The 23,595-nt window shown below is 39.6% G+C and overlaps 2 non-coding genes across 2 annotated transcripts; one reads left to right on the top strand and one right to left on the bottom strand.

The window, feature by feature from the left end:
- Nucleotides 1-8,469: 8,469 nt before the first annotated feature.
- LOC148548676 (small nucleolar RNA R71) lies at nucleotides 8,470-8,576 on the bottom strand. Its single transcript, XR_015898850.1, has one exon. It is a non-coding gene; the product is annotated as a small nucleolar RNA R71 (small nucleolar RNA).
- Nucleotides 8,577-18,001: 9,425 nt separating this feature from the next.
- LOC148548675 (small nucleolar RNA R71) lies at nucleotides 18,002-18,105 on the top strand. Its single transcript, XR_015897940.1, has one exon. It is a non-coding gene; the product is annotated as a small nucleolar RNA R71 (small nucleolar RNA).
- The last annotated feature ends 5,490 nt before the right edge of the window (nucleotides 18,106-23,595 follow it).

Below are 23,595 nucleotides of genomic sequence, written 5' to 3'. Positions count from 1 at the left end.
CGTGTTGCTTGATTCAGCCGGCGGTAATCAATGCACACTCGCCAAGTATTTTGAATCCGGGTTGCAACAAGCTCTCCACTTTCTGTTTTCACCATGGTTACTTCGGATTTCTTTGGCACTACTTAGACCGGACTTACCCATTCACTGTCTGAAATGGGATAGATGATGTCCGCTTCCAAGAGGTGAGTTACTTCTTTCTCGACTAGATCAAGGATTGTGGGGTTTAGCCTTCTTTACGGTTACCGGACCGGCTTAGCACCTTCTTCCAAGAAAATCCTACGAAGGCACAGTTGAAGGCTTATTTTCACAATGTCACTTAGGCTCCATCCAATCACCTTCTTATACTTCTGGATAACCTCAAGGAGTTGTTGCTCCTCTTGATTGGAAAGATCGGTTGCCACTATCACCAGAAATTTGTGCTCCTTGTTAAGGAATGCATATTTAACATGGGGTGGAAGCGGTTTCAAATCTTCCCTCGCTTCTTGGTGTGGTAGCCTATCCTCTTGGTCATGGGGAATTGGTGAGGTACTTTCATATTCTTCATCCTCAAGTTCTCCCTCTTTTGAACTTTCTTCATCAATTGGACCTTTTTGTATCTCATTGTGGTTGCCTACCTTGAGTTCATCCTCTCTTCTGCTCTAAACAAAGTTCTCACCCCCATCAATGGATTCCTCCATAGTAAGTGTGGATTGAGAGTTTATCTCTTCAAGTGGCTCGCCTCCCTTTGGGGTTATAGCATCAATACTAGACTTTAGAGTTGATGGAGGTGGCAAGGGTGGATCATTAGGCGTCCCAAGTTGTGGGGGAGCAAGGTTGCTAGGGGTAGAATGAGGAGGTGCTAAATGGGACAAAATCTCGGCAAGAGTTGCTATGCATTTATCTTGTTTTCTTTGAACCTCCTGCTATTTTTGGATGAGGGCTTGAAAGTTATGCTCCTCATGAGGGAGGTTGATGTGAGTAGGGTGGTGACGAAAGCTAGGTTGTCCCAAATATGGTAATGGGTAGGTTGGTTGAGAAGAAGTTGGTAGTGGGAATGGTAAAGGGGCTTGAGGGTTTAATGGTTGTGTCTCATGTAGAGGGTATGAAGTATGAACATATGGATGAAAAAAATTGTAATGATGATGTGTTCTACTTGGTGTGAGAGATTGATAGACATTAGGATCATAGGGTCCTTGCAAAGGTCCTTGTTGCCAAGAATTGCTTGCTTGTGACCCTCCCTCGAATTGGCCTACCATTCTTTGATATGAACCAATGTTGGAATTGCACCATCCACCAATTAGTGTCAATCAGAAAACAAAAACCAAGTATTCACACTATTCACATATTTACAACAACTAAAATTATAGCACTCATTGCACTTAAAGTGAATTCCCCGGTAATGGTGCCAAAAACTTGATGGAGCAGTTAATGTCGGTTTAGAATTTCACAATTAGAATGGCAGTTCCTGCTCCCTGAGGGGTACCAAATAAATGACTAATGGAATCTAGGTTTTGAGCAAAAAGATTCAACTGGCCTATAAAAAGTGGACATAATCCTTGAGGATGTGGCAATACACCTAAAAAATTATTCCATCGAATGTATTCCCCTCTAGCTCCTGGAATAGCAACATGAACTAAATGTCCTGTCCAAGCCAAGGAACTGACTCTGAATAGTCCTGAAAAATGATGATTAAGATGGGATTCGGCATTTTTAAACCAAGAAACGCTCAGTTTCCATTTCGGTTGTAGGTGTAACCACCCCGCTATTAAGGATATGGCTAAAAGAAATAATAGAAAAAGAACTCCAGTACAAAGATCGTCATTAGTACGTAAACCGATATAGAGTCTCATTGCAAGCATAGCCTAAACCAACAATTACCTCTCACAATCAAAGTTTGGATTCAAAGGGATGTCACTATTGGTATTTCGGGTGTGTTTAGTTCCCAGGTCATCTCCCAAGGACACTTGAGACCAATGAGTGTACAATTTTGGTTGTAATGCTCATGGGATTTTCAATGAAGAGATAAACATATAAAGCAATAAAAGAACATGCAAAATTGTGATAAATAAACTAATAAAGGAATTAGCGAATCAACTATGCAATATAGACAAGTAAGGTATAAAAGGAATTAATGTAAATGTGTATGAACAAATTAAAGCATAAAAGGTATCTTGGCTTGGGATGAGCTAAGGGTCCTTTCCTTGTTGGAACCACAACTATGACAATTAGAATGGATTAATCTCACTTGATTAACCCTCACATCGGAGAGTAAGTTAAATGAGCATAAGTGTTCTTAACCCACAAATCCTAAATTGCTTGCTAATTGCCTTAGCAATAAATTAGCGTTAGTGGGAACAAGAACAATTAACAATCCAAGAATTGACACTGAATGTTGGACATTCCAACTCTAGGAACCCAATTGCTCACTTTTCCCAAGCCAAGAGATAGAAAACTAGCCCAAAATTATAATTGATATTTCGTCAAACACTTGGTGGGCAAAAACACTAAACATGGGGAAAATGAGAAAATGCTTGAAAATAAAAGCAACAAATGATCTCAATCAACAATAACAACTCAAGAAAGCATATAACAATCATCAATTATCAAATTCATCAACAAAAAATTGAAATTGGAAAAGAGAAGTGAAATTGAACTATAACTTGAAATATAAGAAAGAGTAAAAATAATGTAGCTACAAAGAGTAGTAACAAATAGATACTTACAATGGAAGCTAGCAAAATCCAAGATCAAAAATAGAAATGGCACTTGAATGTAAAAACCCTAGTATAAAACCTAATAGAGATGATGAAAAACTTAAAGAAAAAACTATACTAAAGCTTCCTACTACTACTCCTAAGCTACCCTAATGATATGCTATGGTATTCTCTTCAATTTCCCTTCATTATGAGCTAAATGGCTTCAGAAATGGGCCTCCAATCCACCAAAATTGCAAGTCACATGTCATTTTCATGAAGGCATGTGTGGCCACCTGTGCGTACGCACAAGAGATTGTGTGCACGCACACTGGGCGATGCTTGAATAGACGCGCGACGCACACGATGCAGCCTATGCGGACGCGTGGCTCTGCTCTGATGGTTGTGCGTATGCACACAGGTCTGTGCATATGCATACATCACTGTGCTCTTCTCCTTTGATTCTTCATGCTTCCTCCACTTTGCATGCTCCTCTTCCATTCTTTCCAAGCCATTCCTACCTTATACATCTGAAATCACTCACAAACAACATCAAGGCATCGAATGGAAGGCAAATGGGATAAAATTAATCAAATTATGCACAAAAGAACATATTTTCATAATCAAGAACAAATTAGGAGGAAAGTTCAAAAGCATGCTATTTAAGGGAATAAGTGCAAGTTTATATGATGAAATCTATTCAATTTCAACCAAAAATCATCATCAAATATGGATTCATCAACTTGGTTGTGTTTCATACTTGGGATAGTTGACGGGATGACAATATTGCAGTGGTTGAAGGCTGCTTTCGTTCATATTTTAGAGGATGGGCATGAGGGATCTTCTCGATCGATGCCTTCGGCAGCATCCATCCCTAATTCCCAGTCGGTCTTACAACAGATCGTTCAAAAGAGGGCTGTCGGGGACGATGATATCCAGGAGATTTCGGTCCCCAAAAATAACAGGAAGCGTAAGAGTTCTGGGGATAATCAGGAAGGTGTTAGTGCATGTGTGGTTACCCCCTGTGTGATGGACTGTCCCTTTGACGCTCCTGGTTATATTGATTGACATTTGCTTTCCAGCACTAATGAGTTCTTCAGGGATTGTGATCTTTCTGGTCAGGCTAAGTCGGTGTACCTTACTCTCCTTCGATTGGCCGCTATCATCCAGAGGGCCGAACCAATACTTTCGCAGACTTTCCTTCTGGATAGGAAACTTCGTCAAGCATAAGTGAAGCTTAGCACTCTAAAGGGACAGCTAGAGACGTCTGAAACTGCAAGGGCAAAGGCGGCTATTGCTACCGAGGATGCGAGTTTTGAGATTCTACAATTGTTGGAGAGGGAAACCGAGCTTACGTCCCAGGTGGCTAGGGCTTAGAAGTTTACGGCCAAAGCTAGGAGTGTTGTTGCGGTGGCTCGTTCAGAGGCTAAGGCTGCAAAGGCCGAGGTAGAGGGTCTGAAGAACCAAAATGCTGGTCTTCTAGCTGATGCGAACACAGCCATATCGGCTACTGAGGAATCTTTAAAAGCTCAGGTATAAGTGTTGGCTCCGGATGTAGATGTGTCCATTGTGGGAGCTTTTCAAACTATGAAGGACAGGCAGATCATGGACCTTGAGTAGCTAAGTTTATTTTATTTCTGAAGTTTGTAAGCCATTTGTTTGACATATATACATTGCTTGTTTTGTGAAACAATTTCTTTTACGTTTGTAAGCCGTCTGTTCAGCAATTTAAAACTGCTTTAGTGTCCTTTCCTGGCAATTTTCTTATGAACTATTTGTAGGCCTCTTTATGGGCCAAATTTTACGCTTTATTTTGTTTATTTGAATATTTGTTTCATTGGCCTCGAGGGTGATTGGGCACTGGGGTAGCTATTTTTTGTACCATTTGCTTGGGTAAAAATACAAAAGCTTAAAAAGGAGTATTTGCATGAATAACATTTATTAAAAGCTGGGCCTCGTTAAAACCTCCCGTTGTTTTCTGGGTAGGAAAGAGTGCCCATAAAAGCGATTTGGACATAAACATCAAAAAATAGAAAAGGTAAAGCAAAGTAAAGGAAATACAAAAACTACAAATATACCTTAAATTGCTGAAGTTATCAACTCGGTGGGGCTTGCCTATGAGTAGTAGCCTCGTATGTTCACAGCATTCCATGATCTCGGTAGCTCGGTGTCACTAAGTCACACTTATCAGGGGACGTTGCTCTAGGTGTTGGGTTTGGAATGTTTGACTCGTGGAGGTGGCTTGACAACCACTCCCCGAATTCTTCTGTCATGTTGCCAAGACTTGGCAAGTCCGCATAGACAGTGCCAATGTACAAGATGTCACTAGTACGGGTTGTGAGGTGGATTAGGGACTCACCAGCCTTAGGTGGTGACGGGATCGGATCTACTTGGAGCGGCGGAGGGTGGTACTTGCAAAGACACTTCAACGCTCAAGTCAGAATGGATTTGAGAGGTACAGGTGACGATTAGAATGTGTAACGTACGTAAGGGAGCCTTTGCGGTTGTTATCTTACCTTATCTTATTAATTAAAATAAGAGGAGTATTTGATTTTGAATGTTGATTAGGGGTTTGGGATTACCGAGTTGGTTTAGGCCATGAAGAAGGCCTGGACCCGATTAATTAGGTTTAGAGACTGTTCCGACGAGGGACCTGATCAACAAATATTAAAACAAAAATTGAAGATATAGCCCCTAAAATAGCATAACCACAATACGACTAAAAATCTATTTATTACTTATTACGCAAGCGAATATATTTTTCTTCTTTATCCTATGAGATCTCCGCAAATTCAAAAGTAATAACTTTTTGTTCAAATAAAAACCCATATAATTGATGCCATGGCATCTTAGGCTAGTTTCACTATCCTTTTTCTGTGTTTTTAATAGGTTTTATGCACTTTCTTGAGCTATAAGTAAGCAAATTGGGTGGAAATTCATGCATACCTAGATTCATCTAACCATGGTTAATTTGATGTAATTTCATGAGAATTCTGCTATAATTACTTATGTGCTAAGAATGATGAAAATTCTCATGACTTTAGCAAGGCTTTGATGCATGTATTGGTTGATGACAGGTGAAAGAAGGCTTGGAGGAAAGTTGAAGAAGGAGCCTGGAAAAGATGAAGAAGAAGCAATTTTGGTGGCCAAGTTGGACCACCAACGTTGCCTCAAACGTTGAAGGGAGGCAGAGAAATTGTCTACATAATTTGCTGATGCTCACATTGGAGGGAGCATTGGACATCCAACGTTATCCCCAACGTTGTGAACAAATCAGCTTTCTAGAAATTCTGAAAAACTGTAGCGACGCACACGCGTGCTGTACGCGTACGCGTGGATTTGAAATTTTGACAATCCACGCGCACGCGTGGGTGGGTGACGTTGGACCCCAAACGCTACCTCCAACGTTCTTGGCCAACGTCCGCGATGTTGATCTCAAAATTTTGAAACTGAAAACGCGCAACGATGCGTACGCGTCCGTGAGACGTACACACAGGCACAACTTTTAAGAATCCACGTGCACGCGTGGATTGGCCAACGTTGGAGGAAACGTTGCCAGTCCAACGCTGAGGCCAACGCTCTTCTACTTTTGTTTAAAACTGGAAAATGATAATTTTGCATCCACGCGCACGCGTGTAGCACGCGCATGCGTGGATGAGCATTTTTACCCCATGGGTGCAAACACGCCAGGCACACGTACGCGTGGGTAGAAAAACGTTGGCCTTCCAACGTTGAGTCAAACGCCGATGACAGCAACTTTATCTGGTTTTTAAGAAGCCGTTTGAGTCAACGTTGGCCATCAAACGTTGACTCCAACTTGAAGCACCAGAACATGCAAATCAAACAGATCTCTTCTCAACAGCAAGGGAGACCAATTGAAGCCATTTCAACCCAATTCCATCAAGGCCAAAAGCCCAATTCAGAGATTGAGGATCAATGGAAGAAAGTGTATAAATAGCTTAGCATTTAAGTGAGAAAGGACCTTTTTTCTCACTGAGGACTTTTTACTTCATTTTTGCTTTCAGTTCAAATTCCAGAATGTATCTTTCAATTCAAATTTCCATTTTGAGAGCTATGAACAATTAAACCCCTTTCATTGGGTTAGGGAGCTCTATTGTAATTCAATGGATCAATAGTAGTTTTCATCTTCTTCTTCTTTCTTTTATAAGAAAGCTTTCGATCTTAATTCAATTGGATAGTTGTCTTGACAAAGAAGCTATTCATAATTGGAATTCTTCGAATCCTTGAGAGAGGGATGAAGAATTCATGCTAGAATTTTTTTCTCACATTGGATAAGATTGGAGGTTGGATGGATATAGTGACATGTAATCCTACCAATACATTGATCTATGAATTTGTGTGGTATAGTCAGCGACCAAACTTCAACTCTTCCCATGAGCAATTAAATCAAGACATTGGGCAATTGTTCATGCTTAGAGAGATTCGTGAGCCAAGACATTAGGATCCAATCATCTAAGATTGCCAAGCAATGTCAATGAATGCATTGATTGAGGAAGAGATGAAAATGATTTGATCCGGAGAGTTCAATATCTCCCAAAGCCCAATGAATCCCCATCTCTGATCTACCCATTCTGTTTATATATTGTTCTTTAATTTCGTGCTTAATCCCCATTCCCATTTAATTTCTTGCAAGTTAAGCTTCTGTCATTTAATTTCCAGCAATTTAATTTCTGTTCATTTACTTTCTTGCAATTTAACTTTCCAGCCAATTTACTTTCTGCAATCTCAACTAAATTCTGATTTCGCTCAACTAGTATAATTCTCCAATTAACATTGATCAACCAACCAATCCCTGTGGGATTCGACCTCACTCTGTAGTGAGTTTTTACTTGACGACAATCCGGTACACTTGCCGGTAGGAAATTTGTTGAGAGGCAAATTTTTGTGAATCAAGTTTATGGCGCCGTTGCCAGGGATTGGTTTTGTATTGACAATTACTAAATTGGAGGATAACTAGATTGAGCACTTTTTCTTTTCTTTTGAGTAATTGAATTTTAATTTCATTTGTTCATTTTTGTTCTCTGCAATTTTTAGTTGCTTTTCTTTAATTTTACCTTACTTCTTTACTTTCCAGTAAAACTAACCCACGAACTCATTAACTGTTTGATTATTTACCTCAATTGCTCTAACCACACTTTTTCATTAATTGTGAATCCTTCACTTGCTGGTTGCTACTTGTTGTGCTACTTGTATGACAGGTAGAAGAGAGGTTTCAACCTCCTTTGACAGTGAATCGGAAAGAACCTTCCTGAGATTAAGAAGGGAAGCAAGAGAAAAGAGGGTTGTTGGTATAGAAAAAGAGGAGGAAGATTTGGATATAACCATAGAGGATGATATGAAAAATATTCATGAAGGAGAGGTAAACAATCATGCCAGAAGAGGTGCAGCCAACTCTGCTGGACAAGAGAGGAGAGTTCTGGGTTCCTACATCAATCCAAACCCAGGAAACTGTGGTAGCAGCATTCAAAAGTTAACTATTCATGCTAATAATTTTGAATTGAAGCCTCAGCTCATAACTCTTGTGTAGAACAACTGTTCTTTTAGAGGAAGTGCCTAAGAGGATCCTAATCAGCATCTCACCAAATTCCAAAGGATATGTGACACAGTTAAATCTAATGGTGTGCATCCTGACACCTATAGATTGTTACTGTTTCCATTTTCTTTGAGGGACAAAGCATCAAAATGGCTAGAATCATTTCCCAAGGAAAGATTGACCACCTGGGAGGATCTAGTAAATAGATTCTTAACAATGTTCTACCCTCCACAAAAAGTAAACAGGCTAAGAACTGAAGTGTAGACATTCAGACAGCAGGATGGTGAGACTCTTTATGAAGCCTGGGAGAGATTCAAAGATTTGATAAGGAAATACCCCCTGATATGTTTAATGAGTGGGTGCAACTTCATATCTTTTATGAAGGGCTGAATTGTGAATCAAGGAAAGCTGTAGACCACTCATCTGGAGGTTCCTTAAACAAGAAGAAGACCATTGAAGAAGCTATTGATGTTATAAAGATAGTGGCTGACAATGAGTATTTTTATACCTCGGAGAGGAGCAACAACAAGGGAGTCCTAGAATTAAACCATATGGATGCAATCCTGGCCCAGAATAAGATGATCACCAAGCAACTGGCTGAATTGACCAAGAAAATGGAGAAGTATCAGGCTGCGGCCATCCACACCTAACCATCATCTCAAGGAGAGTTGGACACAGAAGAAGGAGTTAATTGGGAGGAAGCTAATTACCTTGGAAATTCATCTAGGCAAGCTAATGACTCATATTCCAAAACTTATAACTCAGGTTGGAGGAACCACCCAAACTATGGTTGGGAGAACCAACAAAACCAAGGCCAAGATCATAGATCCCATAATCCAAACCAGTATAACAAATCCACTCACCAAAACTCCAACCAAAACCATACCAGACCACACAAAACACTTAATCATAGCCACCATACCAAAACCACAATAACCATTCTCAACACCTCACTTCCAACCAATCATTGCCACACGATGATGATAGAATGGCCAAAATGGATGATATGCTTGCAAACCTTTGCAAGGAGTCTGAAGACATGAAAAAATTCAGGGAAGAAGTGAGAGGTAGTATAAAAAGTTGAGGAGAAATTATCAAGCAGCTTGAGTCACAAGTGGGATACCTATCTCAACAAATCCCCAAATCCACTGATAGTTTCCCAAGTGATACTGAGATGAATCCAAGAGAAGGAACACAAAATGTGAGATGGGAAGAATGTAAAGCAGTAAACCTCGCAAGTGAGGAGGTTTGGACGGAAGAAATTACGAATTCTACAGTACACAATCAAAGAGATTCAGAAGAGAGGAAAGAAGAGATTGTGGAAAGGACTGATCCTGCCCAAGGGAGAGAATCACAAGAGAAAGAAACCCTGCAACCATATGTGCCACAAGCACCATTCCCACAGAGACTCAAGGACAGTGAGAAAGGGAGAACATACACTAAATTCTTGGATGAATTTAAGACTCTTCATGTCAACATTCCCTTCCTCTAAATCCTTAAACAGATGCCTACTTGTATCAAGTCGATGAAGGAGTTACTAGCTAGGAAGAGCAACTTGAAGGGTGGCCAAACAGTGGTGATGAACAAGAACTGCAGTGCTCTCATTCAGAAGGCATTACCCATAAAAAAAGGGGATCCGAGAAGCTTTCACGTTCCTTGTGCTATAGGAGATATCATGATTGATAGAGGATTTTGTGATATGGGAGCCAGCATAAATGTGATGCCTCTGTCTTTCATGAAGAGATTGAAAATCAATGAGCTTAAGTCCACAGATGTAATCATCCAATTGGATGACAAAACTCATAAGCAAACTGAAGGAGTAGTCGAGAATGTACTGGTCAAAGTGGGGAATTACTTTCTCCCCACTGACTTTGTCGTTCTTGAAATGGAAGAGAGCCATCTTCACCCAATCATCTTAGGGAGACCATTCTTGGCTATTGGAAGAGCACTCGTTGATGTAGAATGAGGAGAGATGATACTAAGAATACATGATGAGCAGCTCACTTTCCAGGCCTTCAAGCCCATGCATGAGTCTGAGCAAGAGAACAAGGAATTAAAGGAAGAATATATTGAGAGCTCTTTGAAGTAGAACAGCAATGAACCACCAGCCAAGCCTCTGGAGCTTTCATGGATGGATTGATAAACCCCGATTTCGTGGTTTATCTTGTGCTTAATTTGGGGGATTTTATCACCTTTTCTCACATTTATTCAACAAAATAGCATGGTTTTGCAATTCTCCTTTGAATTTTGCTTAAGTGTAAAAACATGCTTTTTAGGCCCTAAATTGGTGATTTTGATTCACTTTAATTCCATTCGATGCCTTGATGTGTTTGTTGAGTGATTTCAGGTCCATAAGGCAAGTATTGGATGGAAGAAATGAGTAGAAAAGCATACAAGGGGAGAATACATGAAGAAACAAAGATTGGGAATGCATCCAAGGATGCACATGCGCACAAGGCACGCAGCGCAAAAGTGGTCTCGCCTGCAGACGCGCACGCGTACATGCCGCGTCCGCGCAGATGGAATATTTGCCAATTGACGCGCACGCACACATGGCGCGCACGCGCCAATACACTTACATGGCCCACTAAAAGGCAAAACGCTGGGGGCGATTTCTGAGCTGCCCAGGCCCAAATCCAACTTGTTTTTTAGTGTATTTCATGCAAAATTGAAGTCCAAGCAAGCGGGAGCAATTGTTTGTAGAATTAGCATCATGTAGGTTAGTTTCTAGAGAGAAAAGCTCCCTCTTCTCTCTAGAATTAGGTTAGGTTAATTTCCATCTTAGATCTAGATTTAATTACATGTTTTCATCTTGTTTCTTTTATGGTTTCTTACTTCTACTCTTTCATTCTCATGATTTGTAATGTTAATTTCTCTTTGATGGTCATGGATGCTCTTGTTGGATTTGATTTTCTTTTAATGCAATTTAATGTTTGATGTTTCTTTATTGTTGAATTGAGTTGTTGATCTTGTTTCCTTGCAATTTATAGTTGGTAGATTTTACTATTCTTGCACATTTATTAAGCTTTACTTTATTACCCACCAAGTGTTTGACAAAATGCTTGGTTGGGCTTTAGAGTAGATTTTGAGCATTCTTAGCTTGGATAGAGTAATTAGACAATCTTGAGTTATGAAAACCCAACTCATGTTGGTGATCTAGAGTTGTTAGCTAATATTGTTTTCATTGACGCTAATCTTTTGCTAATTTAATTAGTGTGGTGCACGAAATTGTGATGTCCAGGCTCGAACAATCCCTGGCAACGTGAGCAACTTGGTACGCGTAATCATGATTACACTTTAATTATGTAAAATTCATGGCTCTTTCTTTCCCTGGCAATGGTGCCAAGAACATGGTGCCAATACCATGGTTCACAACTTCGATACAACTAACCAGCAAGTGCACTGGGTCGTCCAAGTAATACCTTACGTGAGTAAGGGTCGAATCCCACAGAGATTATTGGTATGAAGCAAGCTATGGTCACCTTGCAAATCTCAGTTAGGCAGATATAAATTGATAATGATGTTTTCGAGTAATAAATAATAAAATAGGGATAGAAATATTTATGTAAATCACTGGTGAGAATTTCAGATAAGCGAATAGAGATGCTTCTCATTCCTCTAAACCTCTGCTTTCCTGCTATCTTCATCCAATCAGTCTTACTCCTTTCCATGGCTGGCTTTATGCAACGGCATCACCGTTGTCAGTGGCTACATCCCCTCCTCTCAGTGAAAAATATGCTCACATGCTCTGTCACAGCACGGCTAATCATCTATCGGTTCTCGATCATGCTGGAATAGGATTCACCCTCCTTTTGCGTCTGTCACTAACGCCCAACAATCGCGAGTTTGAAGCTCGTCACAGTCATTCAATCATTGAATCCTACTCAGAATACCACAGACAAGGTTTAGACTTTCCGGATTCTCTTGAATGCCACCATCATTCTAGCTTACGCCACGAAGATTCTGGTTAAGAGATCTAAGAGATATTCATTCTAGCTTATTTCATGTAGAACGGAAGTGTTTGTCAGGCACGTGTTCATAGGGGAGAATGGTGATGAGCGTCACACATAATCATCACCTTCATCACGTTCTTGGGTGCGAATGGATATCTTAGAAGCGAAATAAGATGAATTGAATAGAAAACAGTAGTACTTTGCATTAATCTTTGAGGAACAGCAGAGCTCCACACCTTAATCTATAGAGTGTAGAAACTCTACCGTATGAAAATACATAAGTGAAGGTCCAGGCATGGCCGTGTGGCCAGCCCCCAAAATGTGATCACAGGATCAAAATACAATCCAGGATCCAGGATGGTCAAAAGGACGTCTAATACAATAGTGAAAGGTCCTATTTATAATAAACTAGCTACTAGGGTTTACATGAGTAAGTAATTGATGCATAAATCTACTTCCGGGGCCCACTTGGTGTGTGTTTGGACTGAGCTTGAGTGTTGCACGTGTAGAGGTCCTTCTTGGAGTTGAACGCCAGTTTTTGTGCCAGTTTGGGCGTTCAACTCTGGTTTTGGCTCCTTTTCTGGCGCTGGACGCCAGATTTGGGCAGAAAGCTGGTGTTGAACGCCAGTTTACGTCGTCTATTCTTAGCCAAAGTATAAACTATTATATATTGCTGGAAAGCCCTGGATGTCTACTTTCCAACGCAATTGGAAGCGCGCCATTTCGAGTTCTGTAGCTCCAGCAAATCCACTTTGAGTGCAGGGAGGTCAGAATCCAACAGCATCAGCAGTCCTTCTTCAACCTCTGAATCTGATTTTTGCTCAAATCCCTCAATTTCAGCCAGAAAATACCTGAAATCACAGAAAAACATACAAACTCATAGTAAAGTCCAGAAATGTGAATTTAACATAAAAACTAATGAAAACATCCCTAAAAGTAACTATATTCTACTAAAAACATACTAAAAACAATGTCAAAAAGCGTATAAATTATCCGCTCATCACAACACCAAACTTAAATTGTTGCTTGTCCCCAAGCAACTGAAAATCAAATAGGATAAAAAGAAGAGAATATACTATAAATTCCAAACTATCAATGAAACATAGCTTCAATCAGATGAGCGGGACTTGTAGCTTTTTGCCTCTCGAATAGTTTTGGCATCTCACTCTATCCATTGAGGTTCAGAATGATTGGCATCTATAGGAACTCAGAGTTCAGATAGTGTTATTGATTCTCCTAGTTCAGTATGGTGATTCTTGAACACAGCTTCTTTATGAGTCTTGGCCGTGGCCCTAAGCACTTTGTTTTCTAGTATTACCACCGGATACATAAATGCCACAGACACATAATTGGGTGGACCTTTTCAGATTGTGACTCAGCTTTGCTAAAGTCCCCAATTAGAGGTGTCCAGGGTTCTTAAGCACACTCTTTTTTTTGCTTTGGACCTTGACTTTAACTGCTCAGTCTCAAGTTTTCACTTGATACCTACACGCCACAAGCACATGGTTAGGGACAGCTTGGTTTAGCCGCTTAGACCAGGATTTTATTCCTTTAGGCCCTCCTATCCACTGATGCTCAAAGCCTTGGGATCCTTTTTATTTGCCCTTGCCTTTTGGTTTTAAGGGTTATTGGCTTTTTCTGCTTGCTTTTTCTTTTTCTTATTTTTCTATTTTTTTTTTCGCCTATAAATTTTTTTTTTCTGCAAGCTTTGTTCTTTGCTGCTTTTTCTTGCTTCAAGAATCATTTTTATGATTTTTCAGATTATCAAATAACATGTCTCATAGTCATCATTCTTTCAAGGGCCAACATATTTAACATTCTTAAACAACAACTTCAAAAGACATATGCACTGTTCAAGCATTCATTCAGAAAACAAGAAGCATTGTCACCACATCAATATAATTAAACTAAGTTCAAGGATAAATTCAAAACTCATGTACTTCTTGTTCTTTTGAATTAAAACAGTTTTAATTTTAAGAGAGGTGATGGATTCATAGGACGTCCATAACTTTAAGACAAAGTTACTAACTATTAATGATCATGTAATGAAGACACAAACACAGATAAGCACATAATCATAGAAACGAAAAACAGAAGAAACAAGAACAAGGAATGAATCCACCTTAGTGATGGTGGCGTTTCCTTCTTGAGGAACCAATGATGTCCTTGAGCTCTTCTATGTCTCTTCCTTGTCTTTGTTGCTCCTCCCTCATTGCTTTTTGATCTTCTCTTATTTCATGAAGCATGATGGAGTGCTCTTGATGTTCCACCCTTAGTTGTCCCATATTAGAACTCAATTCTCCTAGGGAGGTGTTGATTTGCTCCCAATAGTTTTGTGGAGGAAAGTGCATTTGAGGCATCTCCGGGATCTCATGGTGATGAGCTTCATACGCCTCTTGAGCTCCATGAATGGGCTCTCTTGCTTTCTCCATCTTCTTCTTAGTGATGGGCTTGTCCCCTTTAATGAGGATATCTCCCTCTACGTCAATCCCAGCCGAATTGCATAGGTGGCAAATGAGGTGAGGAAAGGCTAACCTTGCCATGGTGGAGGACTTGTCAGCCACCTTGTAGAGTTCTTGAGGTATAATCTCATGAACTTCCACCTCTTCTCCAATCATGATGCTATGGATCATGATGGCCCGGTCTATAGTAACTTCAGACCGGTTGCTAGTGGGAATGATTGAGCATTGAATGAACTCCAACCATCCTCTAGCTACAGGCTTGAGGTCCAATCTTCTTAGTTGAACCGGCTTGCCTTTGGAGTCAATCTTCCATTGAGCTCCTTCTACACATATGTCCATAAGGACTTGGTCCAACCTTTGATCAAAGTTGACTCTCCTTGTGTAGGGCGTGCATTCTCTTCCATGTTTGGCAAGTTGAACGCCAACCTCACATTTTCCGAACTAAAATCCAAGTATTTCCCCCGAACCATTGTAACATAGTTCTTTGGATCCGGGTTCTTACTTTGATCATGGTTCTTGGTGATCCATGCATTAGCATAAAACTCTTGAACCATTAGGATGCCGACTTGTTGGATGGGATTTGTTAGAACTTCCCAACCTCTTCTTTGAATTTCATGTCGGATCTCCGGATACTCATTTCTTTTGAGTTTGAAAGGGACCTCGGGGATCACCTTCTTCTTGGCCACAACATCATAGAAGTGGTCTTGATGGGCTTTAGAGATGAACCTTTCCATCTCCCATGACTCGGAGGTGGAAGCTTTTGTCTTCCCTTTCCCCTTTCTAGAGGATTCTCCGGTCTTAGGTGCCATCAATGGTAATGGAAAAACAAAAAGCTTATGCTTTTACCACACCAAACTTAGAATCTTGCTCGCCCTCGAGCAATAAAAGAAAGAATAGATGAAGAAGAAGAAGAAATATGGAAAGGGAGATGTGGTTTCGGCCAAAAGGGGTGTAGAGGGGTGTGTTGTGTGAATTTGATGAAGAATGGAGGGCTTTATATAGGGAAGGGAGGGGGGTTAAGGTTCGGCCATATGGGTGGGTTTGGGTGGGAAATTGGTTTTGAATTTTTGAAGGTAGGTGGAGTTTATGAAGTAGGTTTATGGGGAAGAGTGGATGGATGTGAGTGGTGGAGAGGTGATGGGGAAGAGAGTTTGAGGTGATTGGTGAAGGGTCTTTGGGGAAGAGTGTTTATGGGGTTGTATGAAAGAGAGTGGTGAGAAGAAGTAAGTGGAGGTAGGTGGGGATCCTGTGGGGTCCACAGATCCTGAGTGGATCCTGTGGGGTCCACAGATCCTGAGGTGTTCAAGGATTTACATCCCTGCACCCATTAGGCATGTAAAAATGCCTTTGCACCGAACTCTGGGCGTTCAGCGCCAGGTTGGTGGCCATTTTGGGCGTTCAACGCCCATTTGTGTGCCATTTCTGGCGTTGAACGTAAGAACCATGCCTGTTCTGGCGTTCAGCGCCCAGAAGCTGCCCATTTTGGGCGTTCAGCGCCAGAACCATGCTCTGTTCTGGCGCTGAACGCCAGACAGATGCTCCTCCAGGGTGTGATTTTTCTTCTGCTGTTTTTGATTCCGTTTTCAATTTTCATATTTATTTTGTGACTCCACATGATCATGAACCTACAAAGACATATAACTAAGAAAAATATAGTTAGATAAATAAAAATTGGGTTGCCTCCCAACAAGCGCTTCTTTAATGTCAATAGCTTGACAGTGGGCTCTCATGGAGCCTCACAGATATTCAGAGCACTGTTGAAACTCTCCAACACCAAACTTAGAGTTTGACTGTGGGGGCTCTGGTTGACTCTGCTTTGAGAGAAGCTTTTTCTGCTTCCTCTCCATGGTTGCAAAGGGAGATCCTTGAGTTTTAAACACAAGGGAGTCCTCATTCCATTGAAGGACTATTTCACCTCTGTCAACATCAATCACAGCTCTTGCTGTGGCCAGGAAAGGTCTTCCTAGGATGATGGATTCATCCTCTTCCTTTCCAGTATCCAGGACTATGAAATCAGCAGGGATGTAAAGGCCTTCAACCTTTACTAACACGTCCTCTACTTGTCCATAAGTCTGTTTTCTTGAACTGTCTGCCATCTCTAATGAGATTTTAGCAGCTTGCACCCCATAGATTCCTAGTTTCTCTATTACAGAGAAAGGCATGAGGTTTATTCCTGAACCAAGGTCACACAGAGCCTTAAAGATCATGGTGCCTATGGTACAGGGTATTATGAACTTTCCAGGATCCTGTCTCTTCTGAGGCAATGTCAGTTGATCCAGATCACTTAGTTCATTGATGAACAAGGGAGGTTCAACTTCCCAAGTATCAATGCCAAATAGTTTGGCATTCAGCTTCATGATTGCACCAAGAAACTTGGCGGTTTGCTCTTCAGTAACATCCGTATTCTCTTCAGAAGAGGAATACTCATCAGAGCTCATGAAGGGCATAAGGAGGTTCAATGGAATCTCTATGGTCTCTAGATGAGCCTCAGAGTCCTTTGGTTCCTCAGAGGGAAGCTTCTTATTGATCACTGGCCGTCCCAGGAGGTCTTCCTCCTTGGGATTCACGTCCTCTACTCCCCTTGTAGGTTCAGCCATGGTGCTTATGTCAATGGCCTTGCACTCTCCTTTTGGGTTCTCTTCTGTATTGCTTGGGAGAGTACTGGGAGGGATTTCAGTGATCCTTTTACTCAGCTGGCCCACTTGTGCTTCCAGATTTCTAATGGAAGATCTTGTTTCATTCATGAAACTTACAGTGGCCTTAGACAGATCAGAGACTAAGTTTGCCAAATTAGAAGTGTTTTGTTCAGAGTTCTCTGTCTGTTGCTGAGTGGATGATGGAAAAAGTTTATTATTGCTAAACCTGTTTCTTCCACCATTATTAAAGCCTTGTTGAGGCTTTTGATCCTTCCATGAGAAATTTGGATGATTTCTCCATGATGAGTTATAGGTGTTTCCATAAGGTTCACCTAAATAATTTACCTCTGCTATTGCAGGGTTTTCAGGATCGTAAGCTTCTTCTTCAGAAGATGCCTCTTGAGTTCTGTTGGATGCAGCTTGCATTCCATGCAGACTCTGAGAGATCATATTGACTTGCTGAGTCAATATTTTATTCTGAGCCAATATGGCATTCAGAGTATCAACTTCAAGAACTCCCTTCTTCATAGGCGTCCCATTGCTCACAGGATTCCTTTCAGAAGTGTACATGAACTGGTTATTAGCAACCATGTCAATGAATTCTTGAGCTTCTGCAGGCGTTTTCTTTAGGTGAATGGATCCACCTGCAGAAGTGTCCAGTGACATCTTTGATAGCTCAGATAAACCATCATAGAATATATCTAGGATGGTCCATTCTGAAAGTATGTCAGAAGGACACTTTTTGGTCAGCTGTTTGTATCTTTCCCAAGCTTCATAGAGGGATTCACCATCTTTCTGTCTGAAGGTTTGAACATCAGCTCTAAGCTTGCTCAGCTTTTGAGGAGGAAAGTACTTGGCTAAGAAAGCCGTGACCAGCTTATCCCAAGAGTTCAGGCTGTCTTTGGGTTGAGAATCCAACCATAATCTAGCTCTATCTCTTACAGCAAAAGGGAAAAGCATGAGCCTGTAGACTTCAGGATCTACTCCATTAGTCTTAACAGTATCACATATCTGCAAGAATTCAGTTAAGAACTAAAAAGGATCTTCAGATGGAAGTCCATGAAACTTGCAGTTCTGCTGCATCAAAGAAACTAATTGAGGTTTCAGCTCAAAGTTGTTTGCTCCAATGGCAGGAATGGAGATGCTTCTTCCATGTAAATTGGAATTAGGTGCAGTAAAGTCACCAAGCATCTTCCTTACATTATTATTATTTTCGGCTGTCATCTCCTCTTCCTGTTCGAAAATTTCTGAAAGGTTATCTCTGGATTGTTGTATTTTAGCTTCTCTTAGTTTCCTTTTCAGAGTCCTTTCAGGTTCCGGATCTGCTTCAACAAGAATATTCTTGTCCTTGCTCCTGCTCATAGAAGAGGGCACAGAAAAAAATAATAATAATAATAATAGAGATCCTTTATACCACAGTATAGGGATCTCTGTGTGAGTAGAAGAAGAGGGGGAGACAAAGAATGTAATATAATGAAAGAAACACAACTGTGAGGAGGGTTGAGATGTGAGATGAGATGTTAGTAGATGAATAAATAAATAGAATAAGATGGGAGAGGAGGAATTTTCGAAAATAATTTTTGAAAAAGAGTTAGTGATTTTTGAAAATAGTTTTTGAAAAATGTTAGTAATTTTCGAATATTAAGATTTAAAAATTAAAAATTAAAATAATTAATAAATTAAAAAGAAATTTTGAAAAAGTTTTGAAACAAACAAAAAGTTAGTTAGTTAGTTGAAACAAATTTGAAAATCAATTTTGAAAAGATAAGAAGTTAGGAAGTTAGAGAGGATATTTTTAAATCAAATTTTTGAAAGAGATAAGAAGATATTTTTGAAAAGATATGATTGAAATTAGTTTTGAAAAAGATTTGATTTTTAAAATCACAATTAATGACTTGATTCATAAGAAATCACAAGATATGATTCTAGAATTCAAAGTTTGAATCTTTCTTAACAAGCAAGTAACAAACTTCAAATTTTTGAATCAAAACATTAATTGATTATGTTATTTTCGAAAATTTGATATAAAAATAAGAAAAATATTTTTGAAAAATATTTTTGGAATTTTTGAAAATAACTAAGAATTTTGAAAAAGATTTGATTTTTGAAAAAGATTTTGAAAAAGATAAGATTTTCAAACTGAAAATTTGATTTGACTCATGAGAAACAATTTGATTTTAAAAATTTTTGAAAAAGTCAATCCAAATTTTCGAATTTGATGAGAGAAAATGGGAAAGATATATTTTTTTATTTTTGAAATTTTTATGATGAGAGAGAAAAACACTAAAAAGATGCAATGCATGAAATTTTTAGATCAAAACATGTGATGCATGCAAGAATGCTATGAATGTCAAGATGAACACCAAGAACACTATGAATGTCAAGATGAACATCATAGACACAATTTTGAAAAACTTTTAATGCAAAGAAAACATACAAGACACCAAACTTAGAATTCTTTAATGCTTAGACACTAAGAATTCAAGAATGCCTATGAAAAACAATAAAAGACACAAAACAAAAAATCATCAAGATCAAACAAGAAGACTTACCAAGAACAACTTGAAGATCATGAAGAACACTATGAATGCATGAGAATTTTCGAAAAATGCAAGATGCACATGCAATTGACACCAAACTTATAACATGACTCAAGACTCAAACAAGAAACATGAAAAATATTTTTTTGATTTTTATGATTTTTAAATTTTTTTGAATTTTTTTTTTCGAAAATTAATTGAAAAAGGAATATAAGGATTCGAAAATTTTTAATATGAATTCTAGGAATCTTGCATTCTTAGTCTAAAGCTTCAGTCCAGGAATTAGACATGGCTCACTAGCCAGCCAAGCTTTCAATGAAAGCTCCGGTCCAAAACACTAGACATGGCCAATGGCCAGCCAAGCTTCAGCATGTAATTCAGACATGACACGCCTGACATACTCATTCCAAAAGGAATTAGACATGGCTTTACATCCAGCCAGGCTTCAACATGCTTCATGAAACACTAGAATTCATTCTTAAAAATTTTGAATAAAATTTTTGAAAACATTTTTATATTATTTTCGAAATCAGATGAGAAAATTTTAGAAATATATTTGAAAAATTTTTGAAAATAAAATAAAAAGAAAATTATCTAATCTGAGCAACAAGATGAACCGTCAGTTGTCCAAACTCGAACAATCCCCGGCAACGGCGCCAAAAACTTGGTGCACGAAATTGTGATGTCTAGGCTCGAACAATCCCTGGTAACGTGAGCAACTTGGTACGCGTAATCGTGATTACACTTTAATTATGTAAAATTCATGGCTCTTTCTTTCCCTGGCAATGGCGCCAAGAACATGGTGCCAATACCATGGTTCACAACTTCGATACAACTAACCAGCAAGTGCAATGGGTCGTCCAAGTAATACCTTACGTGAGTAAGGGTCGAATCCCACGGAGATTGTTGGTATGAAGCAAGCTATGGTCATCTTGCAAATCTCAGTTAGGCAGATATGAATTGATAATGATGTTTTCGAGTAATAAATAATAAAATAGGGGTAGAAATACTTATGTAAATCACTGGTGAGAATTTCAGATAAGCGAATAGAGATGCTTCTCATTCCTCTAAACCTCTGCTTTCCTGCTATCTTCATCCAATCAGTCTTACTCCTTTTCATGGCTGGCTTTCTGCAAGGGCATCACCGTTGTCAGTGGCTACATCCCCTCCTCTCAGTGAAAAATATGCTCACATGCTCTGTCACAGCACGGCTAATCATCTGTCGGTTCTCGATCATGCTGGAATAGGATTCACCCTCCTTTTGCGTCTGTCACTAACGCCCAACAATCGCGAGTTTGAAGCTCGTCACAGTCATTCAATCATTGAATCCTACTCGGAATACCACAGACAAGGTTTAGACTTTCCGGATTCTCTTGAATGCCGCCATCATTCTAGCTTACGCCACAAAGATTCCGGTTAAGAGATCTAAGAGATATTCATTCTAGCTTATTTCATGTAGAACGGAAGTGTTTGTCAGGCACGTGTTCATAGGGGAGAATGGTGATGAGCGTCACACATAATCATCACCTTCATCACGTTCTTGGGTGCGAATGGATATCTTAGAAGCGAAATAAGATGAATTGAATAGAAAACAGTAGTACTTTGCATTAATCTTTGAGGAACAGCAGAGCTCCACACCTTAATCTATGGAGTGTAGAAACTCTACCGTATGAAAATACATAAGTGAAGGTCCAGGCATGGCCGTGTGGCCAGCCCCCAAAACGTGATCACAGGATCAAAATACAATCCAGGATCCAGGATGGTCAAAAGGACGTCCAATACAATAGTGAAAGATCCTATTTATAATAAACTAGCTACTAGGGTTTACATGAGTAAGTAATTGATGCATAAATCCACTTTCGGGGCCCACTTGGTGTGTGTTTGGGCTGAGCTTGAGTGTTGCACGTGTAGAGGTCCTTCTTGGAGTTGAACGCCAGTTTTTGTGCCAGTTTGGGCGTTCAACTCTGGTTTTGGCTCCTTTTCTGGCGCTGGACGCCAGATTTGGGCAGAAAGCTGGCGTTGAACGCCAGTTTACGTCGTCTATTCTTGGCCAAAGTATGAACTATTATATATTGCTGGAAAGCCCTGGATGTCTACTTTCCAACGCAATTGGAATTGCGCCATTTCGAGTTCTGTAGCTCCTGATAATCTACTTTGAGTGCAGGGAGGTCAGAATCCAACAGCATCAGCAGTCCTTCTTCAACCTCTGAATCTGATTTTTGCTCAAGTCCCTCAATTTCAGCCAGAAAATACCTGAAATCACAGAAAAATATACAAACTCATAGTAAAGTCTAGAAATGTAAATTTAACATAAAAACTAATGAAAACATCCCTAAAAGTAACTAGATTCTACTAAAAACATACCAAAAACAATGTTTCAAAAGCGTATAAATTATCCGCTCATCAATGTGATGTAAATGAAAAACATGTTTTCTAAGGTTTAAAATTAATTAATTTAATTACCTTTATTTCCATTCGATGCCGTGATTAGTGTGTTGAGTAGTTTCAGATTTTCTAAGGCAGAATGACTTAAAGGATGGAAAAGGAAACATACTAAAATGAAAGGAGAAAGCAAAACGGAGCTTTAAGGAAACTGGTATCCACGCGATCGCATGGATGACGCGATCGTGTGCCAGAAGCGAAGATGCAGCGACGCGGCCGCATGACTGACGCGACCGCGCGCCAAAAGCAGAACGCATACGGCGCGGACGCGTGACTGACGTGACCGCGTGGCAAGGAAAACCTCTTAATGACGCAACTGCGTGACCCACGCGGATGCGTGACAGAGGCCACGTATCAGAATTTAGAGAATACGCCCCCAGCGAATTCTGAAGCCCTTTTTGGCCCAGATCCAAGTACAGATAGCATAGACCAGAGGTTATAAAGTGTGGGAATGCACCCATTCAAAGGGAGCTCGCATATATTTTAATTTTCAATGATTTAGATTTAGTTGAGAGGGAGATCTTCTCCTCTCTCTCTCTTTTAGGATTAGGATTTAGGATTTCTTCTTGCTTTAAGAGTGACTCTCAATCCAGGTTTTACGTTCCTTTGTTTTAGCTTCCTTTTACTTTTATTTATTCCAGCACTTGAATTGATCAGTGAATTTATGAATTTCTTCCATGTTATAGATTGTTATCTGAATTAATAATATTTGAGGTATTTTCAGTTTATGATTGTTCTCTTTGATTTAAGTTACCATTGCTTCCCATCTAAGGATATTTTTATTATTCCAGCAATTTTACTTTTTCCCCTTTTTGTCCTGGTTAAGAATTCAGTAACTCAACAGTTATTAAACTCAACATAACTGATAATCGTTATCTTGCTAATTGAGCTGAACTTAAGTAATCCCAACCTTTTCTTAGGAAATAAATAGGATTCAAAGGTCAATTTAATTAGTCCCTTGACTTTCCTTTGCCCTAGTAGAGGTTGACCAAGTGGAGTTTAGATTCAACTTTCATTATAGTTGAGAGAGATAACTAAGTTGGACCTCTAATTTCTCTTACCTTGCCAAAAGTTTGCTTTACAGTATTTATTTATTTTAGTTGCCATTTACTGTACTTGTCATTCAAATTACTTGCTTCTCACCTTTTAAACCCCGCTTACAACCTTTATAGTCAATAATAAGAACATACTTCCTCGCAGTTCCTTGAGAAGACGACCCGAGGTTTGAATACTCGGTTAACAATTTTTAAAGGGGTTTGTTACTTGTGACACCCAACACGTTTGTATGAAAGGACTTTTGTTGGTTTAGAAGCTATAATTGCAATGAGGATTTATT

Source organism: Arachis ipaensis, chromosome B8, assembly GCF_059453495.1.
Source record: "Arachis ipaensis isolate K30076 ecotype BB chromosome B8, ASM5945349v1, whole genome shotgun sequence".
Lineage (NCBI taxonomy): Eukaryota > Viridiplantae > Streptophyta > Magnoliopsida > Fabales > Fabaceae > Arachis > Arachis ipaensis.
Note: the sequence above shows the minus strand (reverse complement) of the source record. Positions and strands in the feature narration are given on the sequence as shown.